At 39.8% G+C, this 18,095-nt stretch overlaps 1 protein-coding gene across 1 annotated transcript in view; it reads right to left on the reverse strand.

Annotated features, from left to right (window-relative positions):
• Window positions 1-18,095, reverse strand: part of LOC127529673 (uncharacterized) — a 103,771-nt gene that overhangs the window by 61,347 nt on the left and 24,329 nt on the right. The gene's annotated exons all lie outside the window — the stretch shown is intronic.

Raw genomic sequence — 18,095 nt, forward strand, 5'->3', positions numbered from 1 at the left:
CTTTGATCAAATGTCCTCCTGTTTATCATACTGTTTACCACATTACTTTATTATTTCTTCAATGCATCTATGGTTCTTTCTCTAACAATTGTAGGAAATTTAACTTAATAAGTTATTAACCATCTCCCTCTGTTCCCGATGATGGGATCCACTACGCTAATTGAAATTGTAATTTTAAGCACTTCAGTCATTTTACCTCTTAATCTCTGAAAAGGTTTAACTACTTCAATCTCTCCTAATATTCCACACATCCCAATCCCAGAATTAAGCCTAATTGCTTTGCTCTGGATTTTTTTAGTGCTACTATACTTTTTTGTAATATGGACACACATTACTCGAGGTGAGGCCTCACAGGTGCATTATATAAATAGAGTGTAGCCTCTCTTAGCTTGTACTGCAAACATAACATATAATATTAGCGTTATTGATTTCTTCTGTGCCCTGACTTGATGTAAATATTGACAAGTCCACTATGACTCGTAAATCTTCTCATAAAGCGCGCCATAAAGTTTCAGACCTTCCATTGTGTATTCATACCTAACCTTTCTGCATCCTATGAATAAAACCCTAACATTTACTTAAAAAAATGTATTCTGTCACAAATCTTCCCAAACTTGTATGTTGTCAGGGTCCCTCCATAATAATTCCACTGAATATACATTATCTGCCCATCCACCTAGTTTGTAATCATCTGCATATTTAACCAGCTTTTATGTAGACTGTTTATGTATATTCAAAACAGCAGTTCCCTGAACATTGATTCCTGCGGGACACCCCTTTTAACATGATCTAATTCTGAAGAGGTTCCTCTCACCATAACCCTTTGACTCTTATGTTTGAAATAATTTTGTTCCCACCTACACATCTCACCCTGGATTCCCACTTATTTTAATTTGATCACTAAACTTCATGTGGTGCTTTATCATTTGAGTAGTGAGAAAAGCGCTATATAAATGTAAATAATTATTATTAAGAATTATTAGACTTCTGAAAATTAAGAAAAAAATCATATTGTATGTGTAGGGTTGGGTGTATAATCACTTAGTTAATTACTATCTACTTTACCTTTGGCAATGGTGGCAATTAATTAAAACAATTAATAAGACGCCCCTGAAGGGACATCATGTTAAATGTAGGTTGAGTAACAGATCTCTGTTTCACTTTTCGGCTGGGATGTCAGAAATACGAGGAGAACTGTACAATTTATGAACAAGGTTCATAAATCATTGAAATTTTACGTTAACTCTTTCACTTTCTATGTTGTGGTTTGGACATGGCCAAACACTTACTTTTACAAATAAGCCAGACGTGCTTATTTAAATAAACAAAATAGTACAATTTATGTATAATGGATAATAATAGTGGAAGGACCAGGGGACTTAGCCCTTTCTGAGTAACTTCCCCAACACACAACAGGTCAGTGTCCTTGTGTCACCACTCTCATTCTCCAGACCACATGACATTATGGGAATCATTGTCCCATGGAACAAACCTGCTGCATGCCATTGGTACCACAAGGTGAGATGCAGAGATGAACAATCCCTACTTTGTAAAACTTCTACCTAACCCAGAGGTGCTTCCTTAGGTTGAACCCTGGAGGGACTAGCAGGATTCAGTTTAAACGGATCCCGCTGCCTTACCTTACGGAGTCAGAGTAAGGAAGCAGAGAATGACACTTGCGTGGAGGAAGAGGAGCAGGGAGGAAGGAGAGAAAGAGGACGGATTCATCGTCGCTATGTATATTGTGCTGTGGGAAACAATTCTAGACAACATATAAAAGAAAGAAATAAAACTGCTGTATTTGCACTCATGACTGTGTTCATGTCAGTTGTGTCTAGGGTCTGGGGCTCACTGACACCCCCATATCTTCCAAAAAATATATATACACAGTAGAATCCTCATATCCACGGATGAAATGTTCCAAGACCTACCACAGATGCTTGAAACTGTGGATAGTAACAAACCCTATATATCAGTCATTTTTTGTTTACATACATACTTATTATATAGTTTAATTGATAAACTATGCAAAATAAGACATTATCAACTTTAAATAGTAGCAAAATACATTGTATATTGTTATACAGTACTTGTGCTCTCTTTATCCTTCTCTTGAATGAAAGGGATTTTGACATTTTAGCTTAACCCTCAAGGAACAATGAAAAATATCTTGTACACACACACAGTTTGGACACACTTTTACATTATATCTTATCCTATTGTGGTTTTTCCATACTTCATTGTTTTCACTGATGGGAAGCACTACACAGCTTCTCTTAGGCTTTGAAGAACTACCAGCATCGCTATATGTACTATGGCAGTTTAGGGCCATTATTAAGCAAAATTAAGGGTTATTTTCACAACAACACTGCTATAATGTGGCAATGAATGTGGACAGGGAGACCGCTATAGACTAAAGGCTGGTTTATACTGTACTTGATGTGTCAGCATGGCGAAAGTGGCATCAGACACATAAGCATACCCTCCGCACTGTGCACTGAATGCAGCAATCATTTATTTCTGGAATTATCCATTTAAGAATTTCAAGCTTCAGGTCACAGCAAATTGTGGATAACTAAAAACGCGGAAGCTGAATATATATGCATATTGTATATGTATATTCACCCTGTCGAGTAAGCAAACCAGCCACCATGGCACAACATAAGAGGCTTTGCCACAGGTGCTAACATCTGAGGTTCGATCCCCACAATGGGAAGCAAAGGTGTGCATACCTGATGAGCCTCAATTAGGGTGAAACATGTGTCGTGTACTCTTTGTATTATTTGGCAGGTACCATATTACATATCTATGATCTGTTTCTCTCAACTGAGGGGATGTGGTGGATGTTTACCGACTGGCTGACCAACCACAAGCATTACCTTGTAGGTAACCAACCCGAATAATCAGATTGCAATTTAGACCTATGAATGTAATAGTCTGATCTTCACCCTGTCAAGTAAATTAACTAGCCGCCGTGGCACAATGTCAGAGGGTGTGCCTCAGGCACTGATATCCAAAGTTCAATCCCCATAAGGGGAAGCAAAGGTGTGTACACCTGATGAGCCTCAATTAGGGCAAAACACATGTTGTGTACTCTTTGTATTATTTGGCAGGTACTGTTTTACATATACAGGTACTCCTCACTTTACGACCGAGTTCCGTTCCGACGACTACGTCATTAAGCAAATTGGTCGATAAGCGAGGAGCTTGTGCCCAGAATTTAGGATCGTTGTAAAATTACAAAATTATATAAAATTATGCAACAAACTTCAAATTTATTCATAAAAAGACATGCATATGTACATATTATCATTTGTAAATGATTCTGTCGATTTTTCACCTTCACGTGCCTTCAAAGTCTCAAAGATACTGCGTACCATAGCTTGAATTATTAAAAGGTTTATCGGCATATTATTTTCCATCTGGTTGTCAAACCAGATCACCAGTAATTTCTCCATCTCATTAATAAGACCTTTTCACTGCCTAGTTATTATGGCTTTAAATCCTGTTGATGATTTCACCGCCTCTTTCACTCTAACTTTATCCTTTAAAATCGTTGAAATTGTCGAATGTGCCAGTTTCAAGTCACATGCTATTTCATCCATCCATCCATCCATCCATTCATCCTCTTCTGCTTATCCGAGATCGGGTCACGGGGGCAGCAGCTTGAGCAGAGATGCCCAGACTTCCCTTTCCCCGGCCACTTCTAGCTCTTCCGGGAGAATCCCAAGGCGTTCCCAGGCCAGCCGAGAGACATAGTCCCTCCAGTGTGTCCTGGGTCTTCCCCAGGGCCTCCTCCCGGTTAGATGTGCCCAGAACACCTCAACAGGGAGGCGTCCTGGAGGCATCCTAATCAGATGCCCGAGCCACCTCATCTGACTCCTCTCGATGTGGAGGAGCAGCGGCTCTACTCTGAGCCCCTCCCGGATGACTGAGCTTCTCACCCTATCTTTAAGGGAAAGCCCAGACACCATACGGAGGAAACTCATTTCAGCCGCTTGTATTCGCGATCTCGTTGTTTCGGTCACTACCCATAGCTCATGACCATAGGTGAGGGTAGGAACGTAGATCGACTGGTAAATTGAGAGCTTTGCCTTACGGCTCAGCTCCTTTTTCACCACGACAGACCGATGCAGAGCCTGCATCACTGCGGATGCCGCACTGATCCGCCTGTCAATCTCCCGCTCTATTCTTCCCTCACTCGTGAACAAGATCCCGAGATACTTGAACTCCTCCACTTGGGGCAGGATCCCGTTTTATCAGCTTTGTAGTCTTGTATGATTTTTATTTTCATTTCAAGGTCGATAGCTTTCCTTCGTTTCTTAACAATTTCTCCAGATGATGCCATACTTTTTCTTTTTGTCAACATCTGTACTATTTTGGGGTTACAAATATGTAAAAAAAAAGGAGGTTACACAGTGACTGCTTGTAGGAATGAAACTGACTGAAAAAGCACATAGCAAGCCTATAGTACGCTCAGTGTGCATGTCACCATTCGCCACAGACACTCAAGCTGAGAAAAGGGATTCCCCGAATTGCAGGTCGAAACTCGATTGGTCGTAAGTGCGAGTGGCCGTTAAGCAAATATGTCATAAAGTGAGGAGTACCTGTATATATAGTCACACACGCGCGAATAGGGGGCAGCCAATGGGCCCGACGCAGTGTGAATACAACAACCAGGGGGATTTGACTTTTAACGCTAATGCCTCTCTCTCTTATCCTTCAGGAAAACAGACGATTAGAAGACTTACCTTCCGAAACTCTGTTCAAAATCCATTCAAGAAACAGTCCTCTTCCAGGTGCCGAATGTACGACTCCAGTAGATGATCTCACTTCTGGCTCACTCCAGATAACTTCACTTCTGCCTTCAACCCATCTTATCACCTCCGGATCACCATTTCAGCGTCACTATTAATTATCATTGTTATTTCCTGTCCGTTGCATATAAAAATCCCCTGTATTATTCAAACAATGTCTCATGGAAGTCTTTGTTACTCTACAAGACTTCTCCACAAGACCCTCAGTATACGGGACTGGGACCCAATCCTTTATGTGTTTCTCTTGCATTTTCTCTGTCTTCACAGACTGGCGCAGCCGGCAGGATTACTGCTCGAACAATGTCCAAAGAGCAGGAACTAAACACTGTCCTAGGATCCATCCTCACGGAACTCCAAGCCGTAAAAGTAGAAGCCGCGGAGACCTGAATCAAACTCGCTGAGACAGAGGCTCGGAGCGCAGCTGCAGAAGTGGAAAAAACAGAGGTAGCTCAGCTGCCGCCTCCCCCGTTGGTCCCACTGGTAGAAAGAGACAACGTGGAATCCTATTTGTTGGTATTCGAGCGGACGGCTTTCTGCAATCACTGGCCGAGGGCAGATTAGGCGCACATACTCATGCCGTACTTAAAGGGTCAAGTGCAGCGGGCCTATTATGACCTCCCCGAGAAAGACACTGCTAATTATGATACCCTCATGGGCGAGATCCATAGGCGCTACGACATCACCTGGAAATCTCTGTTACTCTACAGGACTGTTCTCCACAAGACCCTCAGTATACGGGACTGGGTACCTAACCTTTATGTGTTTCTTTTGTATTTTCTCAGTCTTCACTATACAGTATATCTATACTAATAAAAGGCAAAGCCCTCACTGACTCACTCATCACTAATTCTCCAACTTCCCGTTTAGGTAGAAGGCTGAAATTTGGCAGGCTCATTCCTTACAGCTTACCTACAAAAGTTAAGCTGGTTTCATTTCGAAATTCTACGCGTAACGGTCATAACGGTCGACAACGTCTGCCATGTTATCTATACTAATAAAAGGCAAAGCCCTCACTGACTCACTCACTCACTGACTGACTGACTGACTGACTCACTCATCACTAATTGTCCAACTTCCTGTGTAGGTGGAAGTAGTGATGGGAACTCCGGCTCTTTTCAAAGCTTCGGCTCTTTTGGATCGGCTCCCTTTAAAGAGCCGGCTCTTATGGCTCCCGAATGGCTCTTCGTTTAGTATCACTTGGATGCTTATATTTTAGCCTAATTAAGCAATTATGAATGGTTTGTGTATAAGCAATTTCTTATTCATTGTTTTCAGACATTACGTATTTTTATGCATTTTTTCCACAGCAAAAAAATTAAATAAAGGCCAAACTCAACAACAACAACACAACACTATGACTCTTTGAATAAAAGTTTTTAGGCCAGGTTGGTATTCAGAAATGCCAGATGCCTCAGCCTAGATGGGCTGATGCGATTTCTCCTCTCCGTGATTATTTGTCCTGTTTTTGAGAAGACTCTTTCTGAGGGGACAGGTGTAGCGACAATGCAAAGTCTTCCTACCATTACCTTAACCAGGCGTGGGTAGACTGCAGCCTTGGCCTCCCACCAGCTCAGCTGGTGGGATTTCTCCTTGCAGTGTCTCCTGTTGCTCTTTCGTCAAAGAGCCTCCACACAGCAGAAGCTTGTGGTTCCTGTGAACACGCCCCTGCTCCAATTTCTTCCTCTTGGCCCTCTGATGGAGGAGCAGACAGGCTGCTGGGGTTGCATCTTGCAGCTGCTGCACTTATTCTTTGAAATGCCTCATCCACAGCTCTGTTGTCATTAAATGCTACCTTTTTTCCAGAGCAGTGGCTTCTGAAAGCACAGTGTTGTACTCCATTCTCAGATATATAGTTATGGAATAATTGTTTGGGACAAAGTTTTTCTGCTAGGGAGAACATACATGGGGTTTAAGGCCTGTACAAAAGTTGTAAATCTTCTGTCCTCCACAATGGAAAATGGTTGAAAGTCGCTAGCTATCATTTTAGCCAGCTCCTCATCGACACTTATTTGTTTGTTTGGCGTCATTTGTTTTGGAATAAATGTGCTTATTTTGGTTTGAACTGAAGACCGTGTTATACCTGCAGTTTTCGGTAAGACAGTGGATGCTGCAGCAGAAGTACTTGGCTCTTTTCCAGGGTCAGTGGATGGCAGGAGAGAGGGCACGCTCTCCTCCAGTTGCACGGATGGGTGGGTGGTTCTTATATGTCTGTGCAGGTTTGTTGTTGACCCTGCCCTAACGGATATTTTCATATTACAAATTCTGCACTTAGCTTTGCAGTTTCCAATATCACTGAAATGCAGCCAGATGCTGCTTCTTTTTTGGCTTTCACTCATTTCTTCACTCTTCTTTTTTTCTTCACGATGCGCTTACATTTAAATCTGGCTCCTCGTCTGTCGCAGCGACAGGTACACAGAGCGACAGTGTTGCTCGGTGTACCTGGCCTGTACCAACACTCGCTGTCTTCGGAGCGTCTGCCCCCCTTCCTTCTTTCACATAATGGTACGATCCTAGTCCGATGTGTTGTTCGTGAACGAGCGGCATTATGATCCAATGGTCTGTATGCCCATATAAGTAAAGTCCCGCCCCTGCCGAATGGATTTTCAGCAGAGCTGAGCAGGAGAAGCTGAAGCTTCGGCTCTGCTCGACGGGCATCGGCTCCTCTCGTTCGCTTCAAAGCATCGGCTCTTAGAGCCAGCTCGTTCGCGAACGACACATCACTAGGTGGAAGGCTGAAATTTGGCAGGCTCATTCCTTACAGCTTACTTACAAAAGTTAGGCAGGTTTCATTTCAAAATTCTACGCGTAATGGTCATAACTGGAACCTCTTTTTTGTCCATATACTGTAATGGAGGAGGCAGAGTCATGTATCGCGTCATCACACCTCCTACGTAATCACGTGAACTGAAAACAAGGAAGAGATTTACAGCACAACTCAAACGCGGGAACGAAGGTAAATGACATTAATTGTTGAGTGTCTTTTAATACTGTGTACTTGTTGAGTGTCTTTTAATACTGTGTAAGCATACATATTAACACATGTGCAATTAAACGTGTGCATTTACGGGGTGATTTCTCAGGCTTAAAAGCTCGCCTTTTATTAAAAAGGTAAATGCAAACTGTTTTCATTCTGAAGGGCACAAACAACGTTGGATTTCAGCCATTAAACGCGCAAAAATGTCGGTACACCAGATAAATAAGTGCAACATATTATCAGTTGTATTGTATGCTTACAATACATATAGAAATGTGTTAATCGTTAACTAATAGTATGGGATGGTGTTTTTCGACTTACGCCTTGATTTAAACGATTCCATGTCTTGGTGGGTTTGCGTAGCTTATTGTCAATATCTTTACACCTGTTTTTAAGACTTATTGATTGAAACGGGCTTTCACGAAAAAACTTAGGGCTTTGCTACAGGATACACCCTCCACAAGTTAAGGAAGTAAAAATAAAAGTATATATTTCTGTTTTATTTAAACCTTTTAAGTTCGTATGCATAGCCCCATTTGGCTGTTTTAGTTTTTTTTTTTTCTTTCTTTCAGTAATATTTAATCTCCTTAAAGAAAAACAACATATGCATTTTACTTTTTTTGTATCTCTTTAGTAATATTTTAGTGTAAAAGGATAACCAGTATTTAAACCTTTTATGTTACTTTATAAAGTTATTTTACACAATGTTGAAAAATTAATAAGAAAGCTACATATTTTGGCAGCTGCTGCTTTAATTTTCAATGAAAAAAGCTCTCCAAGAGAAAACCTCAATGAAGAAGAAACAGTTTGCACTATCTAAAAAGGAGAAACCCTCATTCATAAAGGTTTGCTGCAGATGACTTAACTGAAAATAAATGAATAGTTCCTATGTGTATAATGCATATTTATCTATTTGACTTATGCCTTTATTCCAGCAACTTGCAACATCTGAGGTACAATTTGTTACATTACTTTTGTTTTTTGCAGCACAGGCAGGTGAAGTGACTTCCTCAGGGTCACACAGTGGTGTCAGTACCAGGATTTGAACTGACAAGCTCCGGGTTTGCTGAAATATTACTGAAGAAAGAAAAAAAATGAAAACGGGCAAATGGGGCTATGCATACAAATGTCCATCCATCCATTATCCAACCCGCTATATCCTAAATACAGGATCCAATCCCTGCCAACACAGGGCACAAGGCAGGAAACAATCCCCGGGCAAGGTGCCAGCCCACCGCAGGGTGCACACACCCACACACACCCACACACCACGGACAATTTAGAATCGCCACTGCACCTAACCTGCATGTGTTTGGACTGTGGGAGGAAACCGGAGTACCCGGAGGAAACCCAGACAGACACGGGGAGAACATTCAAACTCCACGCAGGGAAGCGAACCCGGGTCTCCTAACTGGCACCTTTCACTGCGCCACCATACCGCCCGCGTACAAACTTAAAAGGTTTAAATAAAACAGAAATATATACCTTTATTCTTACTTCCTTAACTTGTGGAGGGTGTATCCTGTAGCAAAGCCCTAACTTTTTTCATGAAAGCCCCTTTCAGTCAATAAGCCTTAAAAACAGGTGTAAAGCTAAACTTGCAGCAACGCTATTCAATTACACTTGCCTAACGCCACTCCTAAGGGGAGATACTGTGGGATCTGGGCATCCGTCAAAGCACCAATCTCAGGCCCGATTAGAAAGCGGGAAGCTGCGATTTGTCGTCTCCCTCCCATGTAACAATCACAGCCCGTGTTACAACGCACTATGTATGTGTATATATAGATATGTATATATGTATATGTACAGTATATATATGTTTACATAACCTCTTTAACACACTACTTCTCCGCTGTGAAGCGTGGGTATTTTGCTAGTGAATAATAAAAGGCAAAGCCCTCACTTACTCACTCATCACTAATTCTCCAACTTCCCATGTAGGTAGAAGGCTGAAATTTGGCAGGCTCATTCTTTACAGCTTACTTACAAAAGTTAAGCTGGTTTCATTTCGAAATTCTATGCACAACGGTCATAACGGTCGACAACGTCCGCCATGTTAAACTTTCGTATTTATGGCCCCATCTTCACGAAATTTGGTAGGTGGCTTCCCTGCACTAACCGAAACCGATGTATGTACTTATTCCGGAAGCTGTGAGAAAACAGTAAAAAGGAGGCATGTCAGACATCATCGTACATTTTCTGATGCAGCTAGACGGAAACAACTTCGTGACGCTGCTGCCAAATACTCGCAGAAAAATCCACAAGTTCATAGAGACGCTGTCGCTAAATACTCGCAGGCAAATCCACAAGTTAATAGAGCTTCTGTTTCTAGGTATGATCCCAATAAAGAAAAGCGGCTCATATGAAAACAACAAAACAGTACACATTGGATCCATGGATGTTGACTGTGAGTATTGTCAAGCTCATAGGTGGAAATGCGAGTCTCCTGGTTTGTGCTGTAACGGTGGTAAAGTCTCTCTCACTCCTTTACATAAGCTTCCTGACCTTCTTGAGGGCCTGTTAAATGGTGAACATCCTCAAAGTGAGCATTTCTTGAACAACAGTCAAAAGTACAATAGCGCATTTCAAATGACGTCATTTGGTGCTAACCAAATCGTTGAGGTAAATTTTATGCCTTCATTTAAAGTCCAGGGACTTGATTGGCAGTCTTTTACCTATGCCAACTGAGGAACAAAAATTTTTGCAACTTTATTTCGTCCGGGATGATGAAAAGGAAGCACAAATGCGGTGCGCTAATAGGCCGTCCATCGCTCCGGTCTCTTCATTCCCTTTCTTGCTTCGCCACGGTATTCACGTCTCCCTGCTGATAACTGCAGCCTTTTTATTTAATCCACGGCTTCTCCACTGTTTAATTGTTTGTTTATTATGATTATAGTTATTGTGTAGGTATTTTAGACTTAGTTTACATTGTTCAGGTACGCATCTCTTTTATCGTTCCAACCGTACCCCCATTAACATGTCTATCGAGGTGATCACCATTGATCAAACAACTGTCACTTACCGAGTGGTTTCCATGCCCGGAGATGACGCCTGCCTTTTCCATTCTCTGTGTTACATATTGCACGGCCATATCAGGCTCACTCTTGATATCCGGAGGAACATTGTGTCTTATGTATTGAATGACTGGGACAGGTTCAAGGTGTGGACTGATGACGGTACAGAAGATAATTATACTACACACTAGCACTATAAGAGTGAAATGCTTAAGCCCTTTACCTATGGTTCTGCAAGTGAGTTGATGGCTGCCGCTGAAGTGTTCGGTTGTCGCTTTCAAGTGTACCGAAATGGCCAAATATTTTACACCTTTGGACAACTGCCAATGCCTCTTAAACATCTTAGATTCACAGGTGACAATTTGAGTAGTGGACACTTTGATGTTTATGAATGTTTAAACTCTCAAAAGTTGGATGCGAAGTTATCGATGAAACCCATTTCAATTCAAACACCTCCAATTTCCAGTAAGGCTCTGCTTCGCAATGACAATTAATAAGTCTCAGGGACAGACCCTACAAAAGGTTGGCATTGATTTGAGGCAAGATTGCTTTTCACATGGCCAACTATACGTTGCATGCTCAAGAGTAAGCTCAGCACACAGCTTGGTCATATTACAACCGGAGGGCTGAACTGACAACGTGGTATACAAAGAGATCCTTAACAAATAATTATTGGTATATTTTCCCTCAGTTTAAAAAGGTTTACATTTCTTCTTAATAAAAAATTTAAAGCAGTACTTCACCGCTGCGAAACGCAGGTATTTTGCTAGTATATATATATATATATATATATATAATATAGATGAAAGACAGGAACAAACAACACAAAACTTAAAATTAAAAAGGCTTGAACTTTTTCTCTTCCACAGAACAGGTTCATAGCTTATAATTTCTGATCTTTCAATTCATGTGTTCTAGATGGATAAGTCCTTTAGCTTGTTATTAAGTTTCTCATATTTGCACAGTGGCATTCATTTGTTCGCAGCTAGTCTATGCTGGGTTATCACCCCCCACACAGAGTTCTATTTGTGAGTGTGCGTAAATGTGTGACATGCTGCTCTTCACTTTCTTACTGGATTTAGGATGAGAAACTCATAAAAGTCAGAACTTACATAGCTGACTTTGTCCTATTTATTAAATTAATAAACAAGAATGGTAATTTACATTCAGGTTTGTTGGCAATATAACTCAGGTGGAAAATTAGAGTACTGAAAGAGCAGAGAGACAGATAGAGAGAGAGATAGTTTATTTTAATAATGGTATTTTATACATATGTTTTACCATAATTTTAATAATGGCATTTAATAGATATATTTCACCATAATGCATGCAATCTATTTATAAGGAATGCTTGATTAAATACTGCTAAGGATAAATGTGTAAGTATATGAATACTATTTCACGTTTGTATTCAATTTATTTATTCATATATGTGATAATTTTCAGCAAATTGCTTAAAACATTCAAGCCTTGTTGAATCCTTCTAATTACAGTATTTGCATTTTGCCTGTATTGTCCACACTAGTGGAGGATCCACAAATCACCATTTACCAAAATGACTTGTTTGGCCAAATTGTGCCTTTGCAACCCTATCTCCAGCTCCCACTTAGACTGTGCTCTGTGAATGGCATCCTGCTACAGAACATCTCAAAGCCAAAAGCAATCAAAGGACTAGTATTTCCAGCCAAAAAAAACTGTTGTAAACTAGATTAGAGACTAAATTAGAGGCAAATGTGATGTAATTATTTTATTGTTTATGTTTGAAATTAATTAAAATGATTCTATTTTATTCCAGTTTTAGTTGCCTAAGATACAGGTCTTGCCTTGAAGTCTAATAAATGTCTTGTAACTGATTTTCATTCATACATTTATTAGTTGCTATAGTAATTGCCAAAAGGTCTTCAAAATCCAGGTTTTTATTTCCTTCTTTTATTTATACTGACTAATGTTCCATTCTGATAATAAGTTATTTGGTGCTGTATATCACACCATAATAATCAGCCTTTTGACTTCATCTGGATTCAAATTACTTTTGAGACTTAAAATTGAGAATCAGGAAATGAGTAAAGCGACTATCACTAATGATCAATATCAAATGATAAGGGAAAATATTTAATGACATGACTTTTGGCTATATTGCTGAGCCCTCATGCATCTAAATATATGTTAATATTCTCCTCTGCATAGGATGGGCAATGTAAACTATACAGCCAAAGCACTTCTCTGTATATTTAGATCAATCTACTAATTCTCAGAAATATCATAGTACATTTTTGTTTACTATATGGGAAACAGCTCCTTTCAAAACAGAAATACTAAAATCTCGACATATTCAAAAATGAAAAATGTTGTACATGTTTTTCTATTTTTCCATTGTCTAAGAATGGTATACCTAATCTGTATCTGAGTGAGGCAAAGTTTGCTCTAACATTAACACCAAGATATAGGCCTGACTGGTGTGATATTTCTTTTGAAAAATGGAAAAATACACAGTCTCTTCAGGAAACCTACAAAATACAGGTTAACACAGAAACTCTGCTGAAATCACCAAACCAATTTCAAAGCATTGTGACACCAAAACAGATATTATTTCTTCAGATACCTCATAATATGGAGATATATGGTGTATATGTGGGGTTAAATATGGGGTATATTACACAAATGATTGTAGCGTTATGGATTTTAAATTTTACATTTCATTTTATTTTTTGCCCACACAAACAAAAATAAACTTAATTTTACAAAGGAAGTTTACATCAAAGTAGCAGCTCTTTCTGAATTGTACCCCCTTAAAACAAATACTTTTGTTTAGGTGGACAGGATAAATTTAACATCAGAGCATATTCTCTTCCCAAATTGTACCTCACTTTTAAAACATCTTTGCAAACAAAGCAAGCAGAAAACCAGGATGATGACTCAGACTGTATTGATTACTTTATAAACTGCAAACAGAAGAGACTGAGGATTGCCAAACTGGCTCACAACTTGGGAAAGGAAGAAATGCCGGAAGGTACTAAGTAAATCAAAAACTGTAAGCAAATTCATTTACCATATTGACAGCCAGTCAATCAAATGTGTGTAACACAATTTAAAAATAATGCATTGTCTAAGCAGGGACCAAAAGAGAGTGATACCAGAAGAAGAAACAGCAATAACCATAAAGCATCATCAGGAGAGAGTGAGAGATGTATGACTGTTTCATCTAATCGTCAGCGAAAGCTCATGAACAACATCAATTGTTAAATCAACAAACCGCCCAATTACATTCATTTTTGACATCTTTAATTTTCCAGAAGCTTTTTCTAAAGACTATATATATATATCCAGACTTTGAACAGGATATATCTAAGATCTATCAATCTTATTTTCTATTACTTCTTGTTCTATTTGCGATTATTATTCATTTGATAAATACAACATTGCTTTTAAATTTCATCTAGAGTGATTGAAATAATACATTGAAAATTAAGACACCTATATGGGGGGCAGCCACATTATCTGTTCATAGGGTTTATCAAGACTATGAGGTTGCGCCTTGAAAAAAGAGACAACTGCAGTAAAAGCAGGACATATTGTTTGGTTGGTAAGAGGCATAACCAAAAAAATGTCCGCTTTTAATTGTGTTACAATGACACCCGTATGTTCATCAGTGTTGGTGATAAGTAAGTTCTTAAGTAGAGACTCCTATAGAATATTGTGAAACATATTATAGCTCCATTTTCTAATTACGGATATTTATGTAAGTAAAGACTCCCGTAGAATATTGTGAGACATATTCTCCATTTTCCATTTAAGGATATCTATGTGTGAATACAAGGGGGTTCTAAGTAGAATATTGCAGGGTGAATGACAATTAAGCTTTCACCTGAGATATTGTCTACAGGATCCCTATGTGTATGTTTATTGGTATATGTGATAATCTTAAGGTGCAAGAGTAAACCCACAATAATACACAATCTTTTAACATATGTGTTTCCTAATCATAATTAAAATTCTATACTTAATGAAAATATGCCCCAATAAAATCATGTGAATCTTGCTTATAGATAAAATAGTAGAAATAAATCAGAGGTAGAGTGATACAGGATGCTACTCAGGAACACTCTTAGATTGCCCGTACATAAACTTGAACATCGCTGATCAAGGCAGACTCACCTTCCTCTCAGACTTGCTTTCCCACCAGCCAGGTTTGTTGTCTTTACAGGGGCTTTTGTCATCATGGCTAGAACTCATATTATTCTCCTGAAGTAAAGGTGGTTGTGAAGAAGGTTTATCAGTCTTTATCTCCTTTTTTCATTTAATTAAATAAAAGTTAAGATACAGTCACAAAGTAGAGCCTTCATGACAACTAATGCAGCTAGTCTTATTAATTAATATATATAATATATTATGTCATTAATTTGATCAAATTACTATTTCTCATCTTCTTTAAGTATTTTTACACCTCAATTTATGAACATAAAGACATTTCATAATGCACAACATTTATTGTATTGGGGTGACAAAAGTCAGACAAGCACAAACAATATTTAAGGCTAATAGGTTTCTGAGATTGTTGTATATTTATTTTTTATTGCTATTGTTTATTTGCCAGGGTATGCCTGGATAATAGTGTACCAACATTTCTGGCATTATCAGGACGTAAAATAAATACAATTATTTGTACTATACCCAAGTATTTTAAATGAAAAAAGAAGGGATTGAATAAACTATGGTTTTAATTTATTGTTTGTCATACCCCCATATACATGATTTCCTTTATGTTTATTTGATCCTCATTAGATTATCTTGCCTCCAATGAAACAAGTACAATTTGAGGACTCTTGGCTGCAAGTGCAACAGTCTGAATTCCTGTTTACAGTATAGGAAAATCCAATAATCAAAAATGTTCAAGACTACCACTAGGTTGCATTTACTGTATTTTAAGACCCTCTAAATTTTTGGTGGGCCCGCTAGCCTTGAGCATATCATCAGAACGGATAGGAAGGACCCCAATGCAAAAAAAGCTTTGAGAAAGTAGAAAATGTAACAGTGCAGTAAAAGTTAACTAATGATGAAGTAAAAAATAAATACATTTTAAGTTGAGAAACTTCCTCTAAAAGTTTAAACTATGTGGACAACAATACAAATTTCCGTACCGGATCGGTCGAGCCCCGGGTTGACAACGACTGCCACCAGTACTGTTAGCCAACAGAGTGCTGCCGGAAATTGGGATACTGTTGGCCGAAGAAGAAGAATAAAAAGGAGAAGAAGAGGGGGGAGATGTGTCCGGAGGAGGAATGTAAAGAGAGTGGAACTGAGGGTAGGAAGTTTGAATGTTGGCAGTATGACTGGTAAGGAGAGAGAGTTAGCAGATATGATGTAGAGAAGGAAGGTTGATATATTATGCGTGCAAAAGACTAAATGGAAGGGAGTAAGGCCAGGTAGATTCAAATTGTTCTATTTTGGTGTGGATAGGACGAGAAATGGAGTAGGGGTTATTCTGAAAGAACAGTATGCCAAGAGTGTTTTGGAGGTGAAAAGAGTGTCAGACAGAGTAATGATTATGAAGCTGGAAATTGGAGGTGTGATGATGAATGCTGTTAGTGCATATGCCCCACAAGTTGGGTGTGCAATGGATGAGAAAGAAGATTTTTGGAGTAAGCTGGATGAAGTGATGAACAGTGTACCCAAGGAACAGAAAGTGGTGATTGGAGTGGATTTCAATGGACATGTTGGTGAAGGGAACAGAGGAGATGAGGAGGTGATGGGTAGATATGGTGTCAAGGAGAGGAATGAAGAAGGTCAGAGGATAGTCGATTTTGCCAAAAGGATGGACATGACTGTGGTGAATACGTATTTTAAGAAGAGGGTGGAACACAGGGTTACGTACAAGAGTGGAGGAAGATGCACACAGGTAGATTACATCCTATGCAGAACATTCAATCTGAAGGAGATTGAAGACTGCAAAGTGGTGGCAGGGGAAAGTGTACTTAAGAAACATAGGATGGTGGTCTGTAGGATGACATTGGAAATCAAGAAGAGGAAGAGAGTGAGGGCAGAGCCAAGGATCAAATGGTGGAAGTTGAAAAGGGAAGACTGCAAGGTTGAGTTTAGGGAGAAGGTTAGACAGCCACTGGGTGGTAGTGAAGAATTACCAGACAGTTAGGAAACTACAGCAGATGTAGAAAGGGTGATAGCAAGAAGGGTGCTTGCTTGGCGTGACATCTGGACCGAGGAAGGAGGAAAAGGAAACCTGGTGGTGGAATGGGGAAGTACAGGAGAGTATACAGAGGAAGAGGATGGCAAAGAAGAAGTGGGATAGTCAGAGAGATACAAAAAGTAGACAAGAGTACAAGGAGATAAGGCACAAGGTGAAGAGAGAGGTGGCGAAGGCTAAAGAAAAGGTATATGATGAGTTGTATGAGAGGTTGGACACTAAGGAGGGAGAAAAGGACCTGTACCGATTGGCTAGACAGAGGGACCGAGCTGGGAAAGATGTGCAGCAGGTTAGGGTAATAAAGGATGAAGATGGAAACATACTCACAAGCGAGGAGAGTGTGTTGAGCAGATGGAAAGAGTACTTTGAGAGGCTGATGAATGAGGAGAACGAGAGAGAGAAGTTGGATGATATGGAGATAGTGAATCAGGAAGTGCAACGGATTAGCAAGGAGGAAGTGAGGACAGCTATGAAGAGGATGAAGAATGGAAAGGCCGTTGGTCCAGATGACATACCGGTGGAAGCATGGATGTGTTTAGGAGAGGTGGCAGTGGAGTTTTTACACCAGATTGTTTAATGGAATCTTAGAAAGTGAGAGGATGCTTGAGGAGTGGAGAAGAAATGTACTGGTACCGATATTTAAGAATAAGGGGGGATGTGCAGGACTGTGGTAACTACAGGGGGATAAAATTGATGAGCCACAGCATGAACTTATGGGAAAGAGTAGTGGAAGCTAGGTTAAGAAGTGAGGTGATGATTAGTGAGCAGCAGTATGGTTTCATGCATCACAGATGCGATGTTTGCTCTGAGGATGTTGATGGAGAAGTATAGAGAAGGCCAGAAGGAGTTGCATTGCATCTTTGTGGTCCTGGAGAAAGCATATAACAGGGTGCCTTGAGAGGAGTTGTGGTAATTGTATGAGGAAGTTGGGAGTGGCAGAGAAGTATGTAAGAGTTGTACAGGATATATACGAGGGAAGTATGACCATGGTGAGGTCTGCGGTAGGAGTGACGGATGCATTCAAGGTGGAGGTGGGATTACATCAGGGATCGGCTCTGAGCCCTTTCTTATTTGCAATGGTGATGGACAGG

This window comes from Erpetoichthys calabaricus, chromosome 11 (assembly GCF_900747795.2).
Source record: "Erpetoichthys calabaricus chromosome 11, fErpCal1.3, whole genome shotgun sequence".
Classification (NCBI taxonomy): domain Eukaryota; kingdom Metazoa; phylum Chordata; class Cladistia; order Polypteriformes; family Polypteridae; genus Erpetoichthys; species Erpetoichthys calabaricus.